We start from the raw sequence: 21,676 nt of genomic DNA on the forward strand, positions 1-21,676 counted from the left end.
AAGAACAAAAACCCTGAAGACCACCGTTTCGCCCCTCTCCTCCGCCGCTCACGTTGGTTCTCGCCACCATGGAATCAAGCAACACTGTGTTTGTTTCTTGTTGGTAGCAACCTTTTTCCCTCTCTCTCTCTCTCTCTCTCTCTCCCTCTCTCTTGCTTCTATGCCAAATGAACGAAATGAAAGTATGAAATTTTGGGTTCGGAGAGGAAAGGGAGAATGATAAATTTTGGGAATGGGGAATTGTGTTGGAGCATGGAGGAGGACGAGAAGGATCTGGACCAAAGCATCGGGCGCGAATGCTTAGCGGAGGCACGCGGCAAAGTTGGGGTCGGTGGAGTCTAGGGTTTTGAAGAGGGAGCAAGAGAAATTTGGAATTGAAAAAGGATTCAAAGGGTTTGAAATTGGAGGTGGATGAAACCAGTTTTGATTTTGAAACCTCTATGAGATTGAATGTGAGAGTTAAAAGCCTCCTTGAGGAGTTCCTGAAGGAGAAGAGAGAGAAGCTGAGAGTAAGGAAACATTTCTTGAAGGAGAAGAGAGAGAAGATGAGAGTAAGGAAACGTTTCAGCTGACACCGATAAGATGAAATGATAAAAATATAAACATTTAAAGACGGTGGGGTAAAAAAGTCTTTGTAAGAAAAGCATTACGACGGTCTCTATAACGAACGTCCTTAAATTTACAATTTAATTACCAAAATTCCATCCCATTAGTTTCAAAGACGGTGATACACCCACCGATGTTGTTAGCGCGTCATAGTAAATAACTTTTCTAGTAGTGAAGACTACAAATATCAATAAGAAATTATAATGCTTAAGAAAAAGAACCTAATTGATAAGATCCTATCTAAACTTCTAAATCCAAACTAAATTCAAAATAAGGCTGATAAGGATTTTGTAAATCAAAATCTAATCTTATCAAAACAGATAAATCTAAAATTATTCAAATATGAACAATTGATCAGGATTTTGTTATGCAGAACCTTATCTTATCTAAACAAAAGAAAAACTTTCCATCTTAGTGACAATGCAACACTCTTAATTCTTCATGATGGACCAAATTTTTTCTTGTTGGTTTTTAAGTTCTTCTTTGTTAAACAACTAGCAATCCATCAAATGGCAAAAAAGGGAAAAAAAATAGAATATCAATGGGAAAGAAGAATGACCAAGGTGAAAATTAAACACACAAAAAACTCTAATGATTTTTTTACCTCAAGCAGGAGCTATGAACATGTTTGGTACTTGAGAAATTCCTCTTCCACCATCTTAGTGACTATGCACGCACCTTAATTCTCGATGACAGAACAATTTTTCTCCTTTTGGTATATAAGTTCTTCATTGTTAAGTGGTCAAGAATGGATCAAATGAGGGAAAAAAGAGGGAAAGTAGAATATCAATAAGATAGAAAAAGAAAAGAACAAACTCACCAGCCAAGAGGAAAGAAAAAGATTGACTTACTTTGTTATGGAGACCAGTGATGCCCTAACAGAACTTGCAAGTTAGGATTAACTGAAATCCTGAGGAAAAAGAAGATTCACATTCTTCTGAAAGAAGTAAGAAACATAGAAACATATAGGAGAAGCTGGAAGGGGTGAGGATGAATTTCAAATTCAAATTTGAGGGGTGGGGTGAGGATGAGGGGTAGGTTGGTGTAATAGAAAAATTTGAGTTAGAGGTTGACACGTAAAAGAGTAACATTGGGGTCGATAGAGTAAAAAGAAATGAAAAAAAGTGGAAATTTAGATAAAAAAATTTCAATTAAAGTTGAGTGAAATTCACATTATTTTACTTTTTTTTTTCTTCCATTCTTTTTTTATGCAAATGAACACTCTAATAGTTGTGAAAATCAATCCAGACTTCAGATGAAAAAATAATAAATTTCAATTTTATTAGAAGAAAAAACATATAACACAAGAACGAATTTTAAGTATTTATATTTCTTTTAACTAAAAACATATTTTAATCATTTTTTTATTCAACACAAAAAATTATCTAAAATTACTGTGGTGTGTGACTCAAAATCACAAATGGCACAAGTGAGAAGACTTTTAAGTAGTGCTGTCATAACTGTTTTCAGTTATTATAATTAAATTGGTTTTGGCACCAAAGCATAGCTAGAGTGTACATATATATTCTTGATCATGTAATGCAGTGAGTGGTTTTAAGAGGCTGAAAACAGAGAAGCTGAATAACTGCAGAAATCAGAGAGTTCAAAAGGGAGGTAGTGAGCTAGGTGATTGAGAGAGGTTTTGTCAAAAGAGAAACCAAGAGAGATCAAAGCTAGCTGCTGCTTGTATTGAACTTGTAATTTCATGATCAATGTGATGATGAGGAGCTGCACTTTCCCGTGGATGTAGGCACATTGCCGAACCACGTAAATCTTTGGGTTCTTGCTCTGCTGTGTTTGTTTGCTGTGTTTTCTGTTTTTTTCTTTTTGATCTTGTGCAGGTTTAAGAGTAGCAGACTTTTACAAAGAACCAACAAGTGGCACCGTCTATGGGGAAATCAAGATCAAGAAAGATGGGAACAACAAAGTACGATATATAGAAGTTTTAAGGGGAAAATGACTTCGGGTTATGGAGAATCAAGATGGAAGCAATCTTGATTCAACATGGCTGTGCAGAAGCTCTTAAAGGAGAAGAAAGGATGTCTGAATCTCTAAGCTCAAAGGAGAAATCAGAGATGATTGATAGAGCCAGAAGTGCAATCATTCTATGCCTTGGAGATAAAGCTTTAAGAGAAGTTGCAAGAGAAAAGACAGCAGCCTCAATGTGGCTGAAACTAGAGTCATTGTATATGACAAAGTCCCTTGCAAATCGGCTACGCTTGAAGCAACAATTGTACACCTTCAAGATGACAGAGTCAAGAACAACCACTGAACAATTGGCTGATTTCAACAAGATTCTTGATGATTTGGAAAATATTGAAGTAAAGCTTGAAGAGGAGGATAAAGCTCTTTTGCTTCTGAATTCCTTACCAAAATCCTTTGAATATTTCAAGGATGCAATTCTTTATGGCAAAGATCAAGACATTACCCTAGAAGAAGTCCAGACCTCAATAAGGACCAAGGAGATGCAAAAACAACAAGACTCCAAATCTGAGGATAATGGTGAAAGCCTGAATATTTCAAGGGGAAGGAGTGAAAAAAAGGGAACAAGAGGAAAGAAGTTCAGATCAAGGTCAAGGGATTCAAAGAATGGCCAAAAAACAAAGTTCAAATGCTTTAATTGTCACAAAACTGGTCATTTCAAGAAAGACTGCCCAGACAAGATCAAGAAAGGATCTTTGGACTCTGTTGACATTGTTGAAGCCTCTGAAGGTTATGAGAGTGCAGGTGTTTTAGTAGCTTCTAATACCAAAACACAAACAGAATGGATTATGGATTCTGGATTCTGGATGCTCATATCACAGCAGCCCGAGAAAGGACTATTTTGAAACCTTGGAACTGAAACCAGCAGGAGCTGTATTGCTAGGAGACAACTACCCCTGCAAGGTACAAGGCATTGGAACTGTGAGATTGAGGATGTTTGATAACAGAGAGTATCTACTAAAAAATGTAAGGTACATTCTAGAACTCAAAAGAAATCTTATTTCCATAAACATGTTTGATGATCTAGGATATTCAACTAGAATTTTAAATGGTGTTCTTAAGATTTCAAATGGATCTTTAATCATAGCTAAGGGTAACAAGAATAAAAGTAATGGCTTGTTTATTCTTGAAGGTTCCACCATTGTTGGACATGCATTGATAGCTAGTAATACAGTGATTGATAAAACAAAACCTTGGCATTTGAGATTAGGTCATGTTAGTGAAAGAGGATTTCATGAACTTGAGAAACAAAATCTGTTAGGTGGTGATAAACTAGATAAACTTGAATTTTGTGATCATTGTGTGCTTGGTAAATCCCATAGAATAAGCTTTGGCACGGGTATTCATGTTTCATCTAGGCCTTTTGAGTATGTGCATTCAGATTTATAGGGACCATCTAGAGTGAAAACTCAAGGTGGAAGCTCATACTTTCTCACCATCATAGATGATTTCTCAAGAAGAGTATGGTTGTATGTTTTGAAAAATAAGTCGGAAGTTTTTCAAAAATTCAGAGAATGGCATACTCTTGTTGGAAATCAACTTGGTACAAAATTAAAAGTTTTAAGAACTGACAATGTCCTGGAGTTTGTTTCAGAGCAATTCAATGAGTTTTGCAGGAAAATAGGCATCAAAAGGCATAAAACAGTCCCTCACACTCCACAGCAGAATGGTTTGGCAGAAAGAATGAATAGGACCATTTTGGAAAGAGTGAGGTGCATGCTTCTAAGTGTAGGACTGCCAAAGACCTTTTGGGGAGAAGCTGCAAACACAACAGCATATTTGATTAATAGATGTCATTCATCAGCCTTAGATTTCAAGACACCAATGGAAGCTTGGAGTGGTGAACCACTTGATTATTCAGAATTAAAGGTGTTTGGATCGCTGGCCTTTGCTCATGTTAAACAAGGAAAGCTGTATGCAAAGGCTGTAAAGTGTGTTTTCATTGGCTATCCTGAAGGAGTTAAAGGGTACAAGCTGTGGAAATTAGAACCGGGTGAGACAAGATGTATCATCAGCAGGGATGTGACCTTTGATGAGAGCAGAATGGCAATGCAAAATAAGAAGCAGAAGGATAACAACTCAAGTGGTAAGAGTACCAATTCTGAGGTGGAGCATTTTGAAATTTTAGATCATGGCAGTGGAGATGCTATTGATCTCACTGATTAAGGAGAAGCTGGAGATAATGAAGAGCTGGATACTCAGCATGACTTGTCCAATTATCAATTGACTAGAGATAGAGAAAAAAGGGTGATAAAGCCTCCAAAGAGGTATGGTCATGCTGATATTATTTTCTATGCCTTGAGTGTTGCTGAGGAGATTCAAAATTCAGAATCAAAGACCTGGAGGGAAGCAATTGAAAGTGAAGACAGCCAACTGTGGCTTCAGGCAATGAGTGAAGAAATAGAATCTTTGAGAAAGAACAAGACCTGGATACTTGTGGATCAACCCAAGAAGTAGAAGGTTGTTGGATGTAAGTGGATTTTCAAGAAGAAAGAAGGCATTCTAGGGGTAGAAAGGCTTAGATTCAAGGCAAGATTGGTAGCAAAAGGCTTTACACAGGTTGAAGGAATTGATTACAATGAGATTTTTTTCACCAGTTGTGAAGCATTGCTCAATAAGAATCATACTTGGTCTGGTAAATCAATATGACTTGGAACTTGAACAGCTGGATGTTAAAACAGCTTTTCTCCATGGAAATCTGAAGGAAACCATTTACATGAACCAACCTGAAGGTTTTGAAGAAGGGGAAAACAAGGTGTGCTTGCTGAAAAAAACTTTGTATGGACTGAAGCAAAGTCCTCGAATGTGGTACCTGAAATTTGATGAGTGCTTGATCAGATATGGCTTCATTAGAAACAGATATGACAGCTGTGTATATATCTTGAAAAAGAGGAAAGTGTGTGTTCTTTACCTTCTCTTGTGTGTGGATGACATCCTCATAGCAAGTGCCAACAAGGAGGAGATTAGGCAACTCAAAGAAAGCTTGAACACAGAATTTGAGATGAAAGATCTAGGGTCAGCTAGGAGGATACTCGGGATTGATATTCATAGGGATAGAGCAAAGGGTGAACTATTCTTGTCCCAAAGCAATTACCTCAAGAAAGTGGTGGAGAGGTTTAGGATGCATCAAAGCAAACCTGTTAGCACACCACTTGGTCATCATACAAAGCTATATGTTATTCAAGCACTAGAAACAGCTGAAGAAAGGTCTAAAATGAATCAAACACCCTATGCCAGTGGTGTTGGAAGCATAATGTATGGAATTGTTTGCAGTAGACCTGACTTAGCTCATGCTATAAGTATTATAAGCAGATTCATGGGAGATCCTGGCAGCGCACACTAGGAAGCTGTGAAGTGGACACTAAGGTATCTAAATGGATCTTTGAAAGCTGGTTTAAGGTACAAGAAGACAGCACACGAGGCATCAATCACAAGCTATGTAGATGCAGATTTTGCAGGAAATGTAGACACAATGAAGTCCTTAAGAGGATATGTGTTTACTTTGTTTGGTACAACAATTAGTTGGAAAGCAAATCAATAATCAATTGTTGCTCTTTCAACAACTGAAGCAGAATACATGGCCTTAGCTGAAGGAGTGAAGGAAGCAATCTGGCTTAAAGGTATGATTAATGAACTTGGAATAGCTTAAGCTTGTGTCACAATTCATTGTGGCAGTCAAAGTGCCATTCACTTAGCAAATCACCTAATGTACCATGAGAGGACAAAGCACATAGATGTGAAACTACACTTCATCAGAGATGTGATTGAATCTGAGAAGGTGAAGGTGGAGAAGGTTTCAACAGAAGAAAACCCGACTGATATGTTCACAAAGTCCCTCTCTAGTGTCAAGTTCAAGCACTGCTTGGACTTGATAAATTTTGAAGATGCCTAAAGCAGATTGGTAGAAGTGCAGCCCTGAATCACAAGGTAGACACTTGCTGATTTAGAGTCAAGGTGGAAATTTGTGGTGTGTGACTCAAAATCACAAATGGCACAAGTGAGAAGACTTTAAAGTAGTGCTGTCATAACTGTTTTCAGTTATTATAACTAAATTGGTTTTTGGCACCAAAGCATAGCTAGAGTGTACATATATATTCTTGATCATGTAATGCAGTGAGTGGTTTTAAGAGGCTGAAAACAGAGAAGCTGATAAACTGTAGAAATCAGAGAGTTCAAAAGGGAGGTAGTGAGCTAGGTGATTGAGAGAGGTTTTGTCAAAAGAGAAACCAAGAGAGATCAAAGCTAGCTGCTGCTTGTATTAAACTTGTAATTTCATGATCAATGTGATGATGAGGAGATGCACTTTCCCATGGATGTAGGCACATTGTTGAACCACGTAAATCTTTGGGTTCTTGCTCTGCTGTGTTTGTTTGCTGTGTTTTATGTTTTTTTCTTTTTGATCTTGTGCAAGTTTAAGAGTAGCAGACTTTTACAAAGAACCAACAATTACTTTTAGTCTATAAATTTTATGAATACTAATACTGCTTAACGAGGACTTATGAATGTTAATGTTTAATGTCAAAATGGCATTTTTGGTCCCCCAGTTTATCTCCAGTTTCGGATTTGGTCCCCAATAATTTAGTTCACGAATTTGGTCCTCCTATTTTGTAAAATTGTGCAATGTTGGTCCCTCAGGCCACAATTGGACATTGATCGTTAACAAGTGATGTTGACTGCCACATGTCACGTTCTTATTGGATGATGACTATCACGTGTCATGTTCTGATTGGTTAATGAAAACAACAATGCATTTCATCTTTCATGGAGTTGACATCCAATCAGAACATGACATGTGATAGTCATCATCCAATAAGAACGTGACATGTGGCAGTTAACATCACTTGTTAACTGTCAACGTCCAATTGTGGTCTGGGGGACCAACATTGCACGATTTTACAAAATAGGAGGATCAAATTCGTGAATTAAATTATTGGGGGACCAAATCCAAAACTGGAGATAAACTGGGGGACCAAATTTATAATTTTTCCATGTTTAATTGAAGATTCTCACATTATAATCATGTGCTCTGGTCAAGGTCTTATTTCGCATCCAATCTAGGCTCAAACTCAAACAACACGGCTTCAGGAACATGGTTTCTTCCAACAACATTGTTGAGCAGCTGAGAGAGGAGATTCCCGTGAAGCAACAATCTCTGACTTTGTTTGGAGATATCAAAACCGGCCTCATACTCGTCGACGTTGTCAATGGCTTCTGCTCCATTGGAGCTGGCAATTTCGTAAATATATAACTTCATTTTTGTTTTTATTTTCTTGTAAGATGGCAAAACCATTTCATGAACCTCAATTCTCCCTTTGTCTGTTTCGTTGGCATTTTTGGATGTACTTTAATTATTATATTGTACCATTCTGTTTATGGTATATTGGTATTATATATTATGTGATGCAATTTCGTTTTTGTCACTTGTGGTGTTGTGTAGGCGCCGAAAGAACCAGATGAGCGAATTTCTCAGATGGTGAAGGAATCTGTGAGGCTTTCCAAAGCATTCTCTCTGAGAGAAAGTTGCCAATTTTTGCTTTCCTTGATTCCCATCACCCCAACAAACCCGAACCCCCTTATCCACCTCACTGTCTTATAGGATCAAGCGAAGAAAAATTGGTTCCTGGTAATTTCTTTTAGAATTTAATCAAAATGCACTTTAAGTATATTTTTACACTGTTATCTAATCATAATAATTGAAAAAAAACCCAAATTCTATGTTGAGAAGGTCCAATGCACTTGGTTGAGCATGGTTTGTGGGTTATTGTGAACCCTCTGGTACCTGTCTTCATTTCATCCAATTCGTACAGATAAAAAAGATTTGGGGAGGAGAGTAACCCTCACCCTATAAGCTAGTTTTGAGGTTAAATACTTAAATTAGATTTAAACCCAGATCATAAGATTTGAGAGCCTTGTTAGAATTAATGTCTCATGTGAGAGACATATGACTTATGTAGAGACTAATAAATAAATAATATTTAGGAACTAAATTGTAATTGGGTTAAATAGGAAAAGTTTGATGGGAGTAGTGGTTATTAAAGGGGTCAATACCCATTAACGTGAAATAAGCTCCCCTTCCTGACAAAAAAGAGTTCTATCTAACCCCTAGTCATCACGAACATGGAGAGACAGAAAGAATAGTCAAGGAAGTGAAATCTTGTTTCTTTTCTCTTTCAAGGAAATCAAAGTACATCAGAGAAGCTACACTATAGAGAAAGGTATGCACTATTTATCTATTATTTGTTATTTGTGAGAATTATAGGTTTCAAGATTCTATTGGTTTCCTATAATTGTTAATTTAGGGAATCCTTAAAACACTACAAGAAAAATGACATATGCCTAGAGAGGTTTTTTCCTACACACATAAATTGGTGTAGGTAAAAGTAAAAAAATCTAATGCCTCCGTGGACCACTCACCTCCTCTTCCACTCTTCAATTCAATTAATATCTCTCTCTCACACTCACACACACTCTCTCTCTCTCACACACACACACTCTCACTCTCTCTCTCTCATACATACACTAAGTTCCCTCTCCAAACATGGCGGCAATTTTCTCTTCTTCGCTCTTCGTTTCCTCGCCTATTCATGAATCCATAAAGCTCCACAACTTTTCAGGTTCGTAGTCTTAACCTATCCTCGCTCTTTTCGTTCCTCTGTTATCAGTTTCATTCTCTAATTTCTTCTTCTCTAGGGCTCGCTCCTCGCTCCTTCAGGATAAAGAGGAAAAAGTGATCGTGTAGGATTCATTCCCCTCCAAAACCTCTCCTCTTCACTCCGTTGATAAATCAACTAGTGGAAACTCGATTAACACCTCTGCGTTCGAGAAACGGATTATCAAGGTTGAACAATCGGTGAATATCTTTCTCACGGTAATTTAATTCACCGTCGGAATCACCATATACTGTTGTATTGTTACGCATCCTTATTTATTATTCATCTTTCTAGCAAAACATTTTAATTGATTTATTAAGTGTATGAACATTCACCAAGCATTTTCAGATTAATCGCGTTACTTGATATTGAGGGAAACTGCAGACAAATGTCGCCGATGCTGTCACAATTGCGTTTGTGTTGTCGTCACTAACCATTTTTTAAAACCTTGATTTTACATATAGTTGAAACTTTCTTCACTCGTCGGTTCTGCTTTTGGGGATTTTTATTCCTAGGAAGAAGGATGTGAGTATTTGAGAATGTTGCATTACTATAATATTTGAGAAATAAGGACACATACAAGTTATAATTTAATTGGTGGACTAAGTTCATATATCTCTAAAATCTACCATATTTTTGAAGCAAATATAAGGAAAGTTAAAAAGCATTGAAACACGCATATATGCATTGTAGGAACTAAGAATAAATCTTATAAAGTTGAATTTTATGAAATTTTATTTTATAAAAATTGTGTTTATATCTTTTTCTACATAGAGTCTCAATGTCTAATCAATACTTGCAAATATTCTGTTAAATGTGCATAGGAAAATACATAATCTCGATCCTTGAGGAGAATTAAATTAATAAATAACGTTTCAATACATTCATAACTTATCATATATGTGTACGTAATATTCACTATTGATTATTTCATCATTAATTGAAATTACATACTTTACCTTTTAAATTCAGAAGCTTACTATAGAAAAATAGGATCCGTTTTTTAAAGTTCCACTTATTTACTTTTCACTTTTATATATTTTGGGTCTTTGCTCTTGGTCTTTTTTGGATACTTTGAGTATATTGTGTTTAAAATCTTCTTTTCAATGTTTTGAAGTTTTTAATATGGAGAAGTTAACAAAAACGACTGCTCAAGGAGATCGACTTATTTGTTTCTCTCAATGAGGACAGGTTACGGGTCAATCAAGCCTTTTATGGTTTGGAGATGCTACATACCAAGCCCATATAAAGTGCCAGAGTCTAACTAGGTTGAGTTTTCTAGGTTTGTTTCATGAACTTTGGAACATTTCCCTGCCTTATTCGGTTATTGTTAAAAAGGAGCTTAAAAGCTGATAAAAAGTAAGAGCTTAAAAAAGTCTATATCTGAACTCTGAAGGATTAGTTAACCCCATTCAAATGTGGTTTTTGGTACAAGCAAATGTAATATACTCATCATAAAATAACTGCAGCAAGTTCCAAATGCTTTCCTAGGAAGATTTCCAAGCAAATGTTCACACAACCCTTCACAAGGATTGCAGGGGTTTCATCTCAACTACAGCATTCAGCATATATTTGATGGCATATGGGACCCACATACAGTGATATGGGGTGCAAACTAGCCCTTGAAGACAAAAAAAGAGTCGCATTTAGGAGGAGGCAGAGGCATGAACATGTTGATGCAACAAGGCATGCCAAACCTTGCAATTGTTCAAGTTTGGCCTCTCAGCAACAAAAAGGTCACAGAACCAAAGAGAAACTAATTCAATTCCTTTGTAGTAGTTGCTTGCTTTGTGTATGTTGCCCTTTAGCCTGTGTCTGTTGTTTCATCAAGCTACCATGCAGAATCTGTCATCAAGCACTGAGGTGTGCCCGGAAATGGGCATGTTATGGATCAAAGAATAATAGGGTATGTGCTTTAAATTGACTGCATAGGAAAAATCACCCTTTAGGTTTCTTGTTGAACACCATTTAGGAAAAATCACCCTTTTTCGTTTTCATTTAATTCTTTGTACTATGCCTTACTTGGAACTTTTATATAATTGAAGGCTAGTGATTGAAGCTTTGAAAAGGCTATTGTTGTTCTTGTTTCTGTTGAATGTAGTTTCTTCTGTAAATCACTAAATCCCTTGTTATTTATTGAATAACTCTCCCCTTTTTTTCAAACCTTACTTTTTTGTGCCATGTGATGTTTTAACATAAGCTTGCGCAGAATAGAGATTGCATACTTGTAAATTCGTACATAGATTTGTAGTTTTATGTAAAAAATCAAGTTTTACTTTTGAAGTCAAAAAGTAATTTCCAAACATGCAATTCTTCATCTTTCTAGTGTTGGATTTACATTTGTACTGAGTTTTATTGCAGTTGAAAAATCCACTACCATTTAATTTATCCTTTTGCATAACAGGTTAGGTTTGTGAATTCCTTGGCTTTTGCAAAATCAGGAGAATTCTTAGTTGCTGGAGTTGGACATGTGAAAATTTTCTCAAACTATGTCCTGCTTGTATGCTTCTTTTTTTTTTGTATACTATTTACTGAAATTTCGTTGGAAACACTGCCATGGACAGAAAAGCTATCTGTGATGTTGGGGGTTAAGATGATTATTTAATGCTTTTCTCTGCTCCTTCAGTCTGAATTTTCCCATTATGGTTGCAGACCGTTGTCCTCAAAGTTGGTATGTCATGTCAAGGGTGTGCTGGAGCAGTAAACAGGATTTTGGAAAAAATGGAAGGTATTTTTATTCCTGCAAGCTATATCTACTATCAGATCCAAAATGAAAATGATCTAGTAATTGTAGCAATGTAGTATCTTACATGTGAATTTTTTTGTAGTAAACTCAGAAAAATGCAGATCAAACCTGTGTGTTCTCTGTCAATTCCATTGACAAACTAGTGCCTTGCTTCTGTCAGTTTTATCACAATCAAAATATGCTGCATGCTTTACATTCTAAATTTTTAATTATCATAACTATTTGGTTTGTTTTGTTAATTTTGATGTTCTTTTTCATTCCTTTGTATAATTTCTTTAAATTTGTGTGTAATGCCATTTGTAATGTTAAACACCAGAAGTTCCAGTTAATATCTTTTTCTCTTAAACTTCTTGCCATTTTCTGTTGGGTGATTAAGTGGTTTTCCTGTTCACAATTAACTTTCGGACATAATCAAGAATACCCTGCACAAGTCAAGGGCTATTAAGGCTGACTAAAATTTGCCAAGACTCAGCAAAATAACATAACATGGAGAGTGTTAAAAAAGTGTGTACTCATAACAAGGGTAGAGAGGCTGAGGACCACCCGCCGGAGACACCGGAAGAGACTTCTCAGCCTCTGCAGCCGCAACCATTTGCTTCTTCTTCATTAATAATCTCTTCCCAATCCTCACTCTTCTCATTGTTTGCAAGTCCCCAAACCTTACTATCACCATCTTTTCTTCTTCTGCATTTGTCCCCATAGTGCTCTTGGCTTCCTCCACAACCATTGATGTAAAATTTATACTCTTGTTTCAAATAGACGAATATAAACAAAAAAACACATTAATTAAGAAAATGAATTAGTACTGGCATTTAGTTGTATTAATTTTATTTAAAAATAAATATTTTTTTTTCTAAACTACCCTTTCTTAAAACTTGATAACAAACAATTTTAAATGAGCATATGAGAATGAGAGTTGCTTTCATATGGGAAAAAGAAATAACCTCAGGCTTTAATGGAAGCAGTCACTTTTAAATTGTTGAGTTGCTTTATTTATTATGGGTGGTGTCGTGATGCAGTCACGTATGTATGTAATGTAAGCTTTCAAAAACTGAAAGTGCTTTAAATGAGCATGAGTTATCATAATATATAGGCCATCAAATGATGACGCTTTATTTATTAATGAGTTTTGACTTTTGAGACTCTTCTTCTACTTGCACTTGGGTTCTTTCCAGTTTTAATTCCAACATTCTAACTCCAACCATCAACTATGGATGCCACCTCCACTCTTCCGACACCGGCATCACCGACATTGCTTTGCACTCCTCCGGGATCAAGTCAGAAAAAGGTATGTGATGTGTTACTTGTTGCTTCTAGTTTGCTGTATTTGTCCCTCTTAAGCAACTAAAAAATATTCTTGATTTTTTACTCTTATATAATTAAAGATTTGTTTGTTTGTTTGCTATGCGTCTTCCTTTCAATTCCCATCTCATCCTTAACGTTAAAATCAACAAGCTTATTCACAAATGGTTGATTGGTTTCCATAATCTAGATAGAGGATCGATAAACAAAACTATGGAGATTAGTGTATTTTATAATTACCTCAACAGTGACCATTTGGAATGCAAAGAGGGAAAGTAATAATAGGATGAAGTATGAACTGGAAAGGAAAGCTAAGAATAAAAGAGAGTGGTTGTGAGTTGATCGAAGTAAGAGAGGTTTAGTTGTAGAGTCTTCAACACTAATACCTTCCTAGAGAGTGTGAGGAATGGCCACTTCCAAGAATCTTTTTCAAGCAGACAACTCATGCCATTATATACCAAAAAATTAAATATAATAATAACAGAGATCACCATTTCCAGTTGTAAATGATTTTTGTTTCCTTTCATTTATTTTTCAAAAATATTACTTTGACAAATAACTAGAATAAGAGATACACGAATATATATATATATATATATATATATATATATATATATATATATATATATATATAATAAATATCACTATTTATATTCATATATTTTAATTTATAATTTATGCTAGCATATAAATTAATAAAATAAATTATTATTATCATTATATTATTATTATTTTTAAATTTTTATTATTAATTAATTTAGTAGTAGTATGAACCAAAATTTTAATTCTTTAGAAAAAGACTCAAATAAAAAGATATAATAGAAATTAAAAGGTTATTTAAGCCTTAAAAATATTAACTTAATTTTTCATTAACATAAATTAATTATTATTTTGGCCTAATTATTCAATTTTAACTTTGGACCATTTAAATAAAGTAAAGACATTTAACTCCAACCATCAACTATGGATGCCACCTCCACTCTTCCTTTCAATTTTAACTTTGGACCATTTAAGCTTATTTTGGCCTAATTATTCAATTTTACAAGGAATATACACCAGACATATCTGGACTTTGTGCAATGTCGCGTTGCTTTCCATTTCCACCACCAGGATATACAAACAAGGGATATGAAAAAGAAGGCTACAACAGAGGACGTGGAATTACTGACAAAGGTTAACGTACTTTCCTTATATTCACAGGGTACATTTTGTTTCATTATCATGATTTGGGATGCAAAAATGAAATTTCTTGTCAATTGTGTAGCTGTTAAATATAAGATACATCTTTGCAAATGGACCATCAAATTGTTTTTTAAGAATATACGTGCTATGTGGCTATCAATATAACTCATCCATGATGTGGTTTAATTATGTACATCCCTTTGTTCTGAACCATAGATGAATTGGATTTGCTGAGGGTCCATTTTAATTGTGTCCTTACTCTGTTTTTTCCTTAGAGTTGGGCAGCATTGGCGGAGAAAGTTAGATTGGTGCTCAATGAGTATCCACAACTCAGGCTAACCCAAGGGAGAAAAGTGCTAGAGATCTGTCTAACCATTAAATAGGACAATGGCAAGGCTCTTGAATTTTTGTTAGAATCATTGGGTGAGTAGATAACTATATATATTAATTCATGCAAAAATATCCTTACTTTGATATCTCACCTACCTAAGCTACATATATAACATATACTTGTTCTGATTCACTATAATAATACTATTTGCATATTTCTAGGGTACGAGAATTCGAATGATGTATTTCCAATCTATATTGGTGATGATCGAACTGATGAGGATGCTTTTAGGGTAACAAATGTTGTCACGCCTAGTTAGTTAGTTAGAGGTGTTCATGTTAAACATATACCTACAGTTGAAGATGATAGATACATATTAAAGACTTTTACCTACAGTTAAGAGATGCAAGTAGAAGTTAATGACTTTTACCTACACACTATACATAATAGGTAAAACCTATAGTGACAGACAATTAGCTGTCATTATACGGCCCCTCAAAGTTGACGGAAGAAACGTCTGTAGGACAAAGTCTATCATACATTTACCTACGGATTTTTTATTTATAGTGACAGTTTTTGTCCGTAGGTATAGGTCATTTTTCTTGTAAATTTTATAAGCCTATCCAAAATTCATTATTATTGAGCCACTTACCATATTAACTCACACACGAAGCCCAATAGTGGTGGACATGAGAGGATCTATTGGGAAAAATCTATATTCTACATTGATGATAGATAGTGTTGAATAATGTATATAAACGAGGGAGAACCCTTATTCATTTAGCTTGACTTAGTTTTGTTAGTTTTTGGCTTGAGGGGTGTTAACCTCATGTTTATGTAGCTTTTTTTCTTTGTTGGATTACATTTTTTGGTTGTAGCACATCTATGTGTCTTTTAGTTGTTATAGGATTAGCATATATGTATGATGGGTGACTCTGCTTTGTGTTCATTCTTTGCTCGGGGGAGGTATATCTTATACCAAAACCTGTTTCAATATATTAATTCCATTTTGATGTTCAAAAGAAATAAAATCAGTTAACTTTTAATGTTTGAGTTAGGCTCAAACTCAAATTTTAAGAATAATGCATATAGTTGATTTTTATGATAATTACTTTGAAATTTAAATCTGAAATCATTTTTAATTAATTGATAATATAAGACACTAATAGTCCATGAAAATTAAACAATTTGTTTTAGGTTGTTGTAGTTGTAGGTAGCTTTTGCTAGAGACATCTTGGAACGGTAGGCGAGAGAACATATAGGCTATATTTTATGTTCGGCGTGTTTAAAAAATTGACATAGTTTATGGGTTGAGTTGAAACAAACAGAATGGAACAACATAGAATTTTGTCACCCTGTTTGTGTGCCAAACACTACCATATATTTTTTTTACAGTAATAAGGTTTGAGTTCATTAAAACTATTGCGTTGGTTTGAGGATATGTGCTTATTGGTTTTGTTTGGTTTCCTCTGAATTGAAGATCTGCTGTGGTTGGAAAATGACCCTAATGCAACACTCAGGCAAAAAGAATGCATTGATGGATTCCTTGGCTCTTATGTCTTCATTGATTGGATGAAAAATAATCAGATAAAACAAGTAAGCATTTCCTTTGAACTTGATTCTCTGTTGGTATAGAAATTTTAAGCATGAAAGTGCCACGTTATTGGAGCAACTAAGGTTGCACGGGAAACTTCTACTTTTTGAAACAGGTAGTGTAAGACACTGGATTTAAACATTAAGGTTGATGCGATTTTATTAGTTAGCCTTAAATATGCTTCTCATATCAGTAATACACTCCATTTTCAAATTCCTATCTTTTTTTTTATTTTACTATTTAATCTTTCTAAATTTTTGCATTTGATATTTATCGTTAGTCTAAATCTGTTAAGTCATAACATGGTGAGTTAACAAAATGTCACATCATCAGCTAAGTAAGAATGTGAGAGACTAACAAGAATCACGTCATCACTTAACGGACTTATACTAATGACAGATACCAAATACAAAAATTTGAAAAACTCAAGTAACAAAATAAAAATAAAATCATAGGTAGCAATCTAAAAAAAAGATACATTACATGTATAAATAACATATTTAAACCTATTAGTTATATATATTTTTCTTCACTGGTTATCCCTAGTTTTATACTAGTAAGTAGTAACCAATATCTAAATTAAACTACACTAACCGATTTCTTATAAAATATAATGACAATGTACTTTAGAAACTAAAGAAGTTAAAACTCACATGAAATGATGAAAATATACGAATTAATACTTACTGGTAGGAATAAAAACTAAATAAATAGAAGTATAGGGACTAAGGGTGTGTTTGGGAAAATGTTGGGTTGAACATAACCCACGTTTTTCCCAATCCACCAGGGTGCTTCCTTCTTTGTTTGCAGCTGCGGAAAGCGTGAAAGGACATTTGCAAGGCAGCAAATGACAAACCAAACATGCACTAAAACCACCAAAAGTTATTCCAGGGACCAAAACTCAAATTAGAAACTAAAAGGATTAAACTTTGCTCTAAATCAACATATTAAAATCTTTTACACTGTTTCTGTGTCAAAATTAAATATGTCCTTTCCTATTTGTCTCCACATCAAAATTGTCTAGACTTGTTCATGGCATAGGTTGAAAGATTTTTGGATATTATTTTAATGTAGTTCAGATTTTTGTTGAGGTTCTTAGGGTCTGGGTTTTTCTTACAGATTTTGGTTGCTGGGATGTGCACTGATATATGTGTGCTGGATTTTGTCTCTTCTGTCTTGTTCTTGTCTGCAAGAAACAGTGGTTTCCTTCCTCCTCTGGAAAATGTGATCATATCTTCCCAAGCTTGTGCTACTTATGATTTGCCATTACATTTGGCATTTGGTGCAACACTTGATTATCTTAATGTTGCTTTGCTTGAATTTATATCTTAATTGCCTAAACTTCAGCGCTAAAAGTCAGAAGACATTTCTTTTCTTAATTTCCTAAACTTCAACTGTATTGTTTTTCAGAGTTGACTTGTATTACAGAAATTTTAAGCATAATCTCAATAGCCTGGAAGTAGATAATAAACATAACCTAAATATTCAGATGCTGGGCGATGGTAGTTCATCTGACATTAAGAAACACTTAATTATATCTAAGAAAGCCAACTTACGCTGGCAAACACGTATCCGTGCTCTGTTACTATATGACAATGAACACTTCAAGACCTTGTTTCTGCAGACATTTGTGCTGTATTTAGATGTTAGTTAAGTTTAAACACACATGGCTTACTTTCATTCTTAACTATGGTACACTCTAAAATCAGAAACTTTTATTTCCTTGACCCAGGACCTTCATTAAGGATGTGAATAAACTTAGAAAGATAAAAATGTTTTCAACCACCCCCTACGAGGTTATCTGTTACTAGTGCTAAGTTTTCACTTTTTGTTGATAGGATGTCTCACTTCAGCCAATTTTGTGCTCGCTTTTTGAAGTTTAACCTATCTATGATATTCCTATTGGTAAACAAAAAACATCAGAGGTTATCCCCATAGTTTCGATGAGTCTTCTAGTGCATAACTTGTGTTAGCGCTAACATGGTTTGTCTTTGTGACCGTCAAATTGCAAGCAATTGTCATGCTGGTCTTTCATGATAAAGTAAAAAAATTCAAACAAACATTTGTGATAAAATGGATGAAATTTCAGTTTATATATATATATATATATATATATATATATATTTTTTTTTTTTTTTTTGAAAGGTTCAATGTTTATTTATCTATTCTTGTTTTCTACATTGCAGGAGCTAATGCATCACATTAGCCTTTACATTGCCTGTGGAAGGGGAGCCCATATAGCTTCAGAAGTGTTGTTTGAATAATTAAGGGGTGTTATGGAATAACTGAAAGAGCGTTAAGTGTTAGTATAAGTAATTGAGAATTGGAATAATTGACAGCATCTGTTACTCTTCAAGTATATATATATATATATATATATATATATATATATATATATATATATATGAGAGAGCATTGAATATTTGAAAATGTCCATAAATAATAATAAAAAATGTGTATTTTCTTTTGTACCCATAATATTTGTGTGAAATATTATAATTAATTTTTACTGAAAAATCTGACTGGTTACTTTTAATAGAATATTTCCTTTCAATTAAATTTTTTCCTTTCATAAGACTTGAATTCCACAAGATCAAATTGAGTATAATTTATTTGAAAGCACAATAATATTTTAGTTACCTAGTGAATTAAGCTCCTCTAAAGTGTAGTTTCTACTTTAGAGAATAAAATGTGTATATATTAATAATGTGTAACAGTAAATGGTTGAGCACGTTACAATTAGTCTTAATCCCAATCATGATTAATTTTGAATATTAATCGTGATTGGTATAGGTATTTAAAATAATCATATAAATTAATTTTACATTAAAATGCTTGTTACGACATGAAATAAAATTGATTATTGTTATAAATCACATGCGCTTAAGTCTTGGAGTGGATGAGTTCTAAGATATGAAAGTGAAAGTCACTTTTGGACTGTGAAATTTTTTTTACACCATTGAATCTATTGGTTTTTAAATGGAAGGATTACATTTTTTTTCATCTATTAATTTTTTCTTTATATTTTCTTTGTATTTCCCGGATTGTCCCTATCTTTCTCTCTCACAACAACTGTAACTTCTGACGTTGTCACGTGACGACTCCAAAGCCTCCGTGAAAGACAACACCTCCACGCTTCCATGTTACCTTTTTTCAGGTCTTGAAGGAAAGTTACAAATTTGAGATACAAAAATACTAGACCCATCACCTTCCTCACTTTCTCGTAACCATTGTCACAAACGACATTCCACAACTATCAGAATCATTTTGGAAAATACAACATTGACAACAACCTCAATCCTCATATTTTCCCCTAAATGTTGAATCCAAAGATGAAGCAGAAAAACAAATGAAAAATAGATAAATTTATGAAATTGGAAAACCCCACCACACCAACCAAAACGTGAAGCACCGAAATAGAATCAGATTGCAAACTGAAAAACACAACAAACATGTGCTTCATTCTTGATCCATATCTCGATTACAATCCGGATCTAGACATTACAGATTTGGATGGCAAACTGAAACACAACAACGAATGCTTCATTCAGAAATCTGTGAATTGATTTCTGAAGACGAAGTTATTCATACGATCTTTGCGGCACAACGAGTGATGATGGTCGGCAATGATGATGGTTGGCCATGATGTTATCCGTCGTCGGGGAAGAAGGTGGAGAGAAAGAGATTGGGTCTTTGAAGGGAAGAAAGAGATCGAAAGAGGGAAGGGGATTTTACGGGGACAAAATTGGGAAAAAGGAGAAAAATAGAAAGAAAAAAAAAAAAAAAAAAAGATAACTTTTGAGCTGTAGATTTGAGCTTAAAAAGATCCAACGATGTTAGTTCACTTTCGCACCTACGAAACACAGTTTCGCCTTCGCACTTTAGAACCCGCTTGGAGTGTAGTCGAACTTCATCAGTACATTCATCATCCACACACAATAATGACCTCACACATAATGTTGTTGTCCACAGCTTTAGCAAAGCTTCAGCTTCGATTGTAGCAGCTTGTTCCTACGCAATATCAACAACAACCCTTTCTTCTTCTTCTTGAGCTCTTTTCACATTCTAAGCATCATGGAGCTTAGTCACATGAGCTACGAGTTCTTGTTCGTTTATCTTCGTGAGACATCTACAAACATCATTGAAATGTTGAATGGTAGGAAGACCTAGCAAGCGCTTGATGACTGAGTAGATGTCTTCATCCTTGGTGAAACATGTAACAACCCGCCTCATCGTTACAATATCGCTAACTCTAAATTGCACAATTTTAATTTTTAAATGAAATCTCCATTAATTTGATTATGATAACGAGAGTAAATTTTTCACGATATACATTCACCAAACAACACACAAAGACTTAAATAAACACATATATATGTTTATCTTAAACCATTATACACCATTCACATGATAGAAAATAATTTAGTTTTTACATGTATCTAAATTTGATATTTACATGCCCAAATCAAAAAGAATTATAGAACCACTACAAAAGAATTGATAACAAAACACAATTCTCTCCCAAAATAATCTCAACGTCATCACGTTGGCTTGGTGGCTCCCACAAAAAGAATCTCCCTCCACGTCATCTATTGTTGTTCATCTACTCTCATGAACGAAGGTTCACGATCATCACAGGTACCAACCACAGGTACAAAATTGCAAGGGTGAGTTTATTATAAAAGAAAACAACAAACATCAAATGAACATGATTTGCAAGAAAATAATAACAAATACCATAATCATACACAAATATCCATCAATCCAACATACACTTAACTAGTCATCAACTTTTCCATAATTTCAATCAATCACGCTCAATATGATGCATGCACCTGACGTCAACTCTAAAATACAATGTGGTACCATTCGTCAGGAAATAGCCTAAGCATGTCAATGTGATACTCACACTTAGGAAAACTAGGTAGCAAGTGTCGAGGTTATGCACATGCAACTTCCCCCCCCCCCCTGGTGATCAGCCTAAGTCACAAGGGAGTTCTAAACCGGGTGACATGCCCTCAAGTACAAGTATTTTCCTTCATGAAAAACTACAAGTACTTACTAACAATGTTTATACTATTTCCATGCAGTATGAAGTATGAAACATGGGCACCACCAATGCATTGACCATGGGTAATTAAAGATTCTAAGTCATCACCCATCAGAGATGCTTAAAACTCTTTAACCACTCTATTTCCCCCACAAAGGACACCCAACTTGGTCACTGCACCCCTCATGTACATACACAACATACATCATCACAATGACACCATCAACATCAA

The 21,676-nt window shown here is 34.7% G+C and overlaps 1 pseudogene; it reads left to right on the top strand.

Annotated features, from left to right (window-relative positions):
- The first annotated feature begins 7,678 nt into the window (after nt 1-7,678).
- LOC114394760 lies at nt 7,679-18,733 on the top strand (annotated as a pseudogene).
- The last annotated feature ends 2,943 nt before the right edge of the window (nt 18,734-21,676 follow it).

This window comes from Glycine soja, chromosome 18, assembly GCF_004193775.1.
Source record: "Glycine soja cultivar W05 chromosome 18, ASM419377v2, whole genome shotgun sequence".
Lineage (NCBI taxonomy): Eukaryota > Viridiplantae > Streptophyta > Magnoliopsida > Fabales > Fabaceae > Glycine > Glycine soja.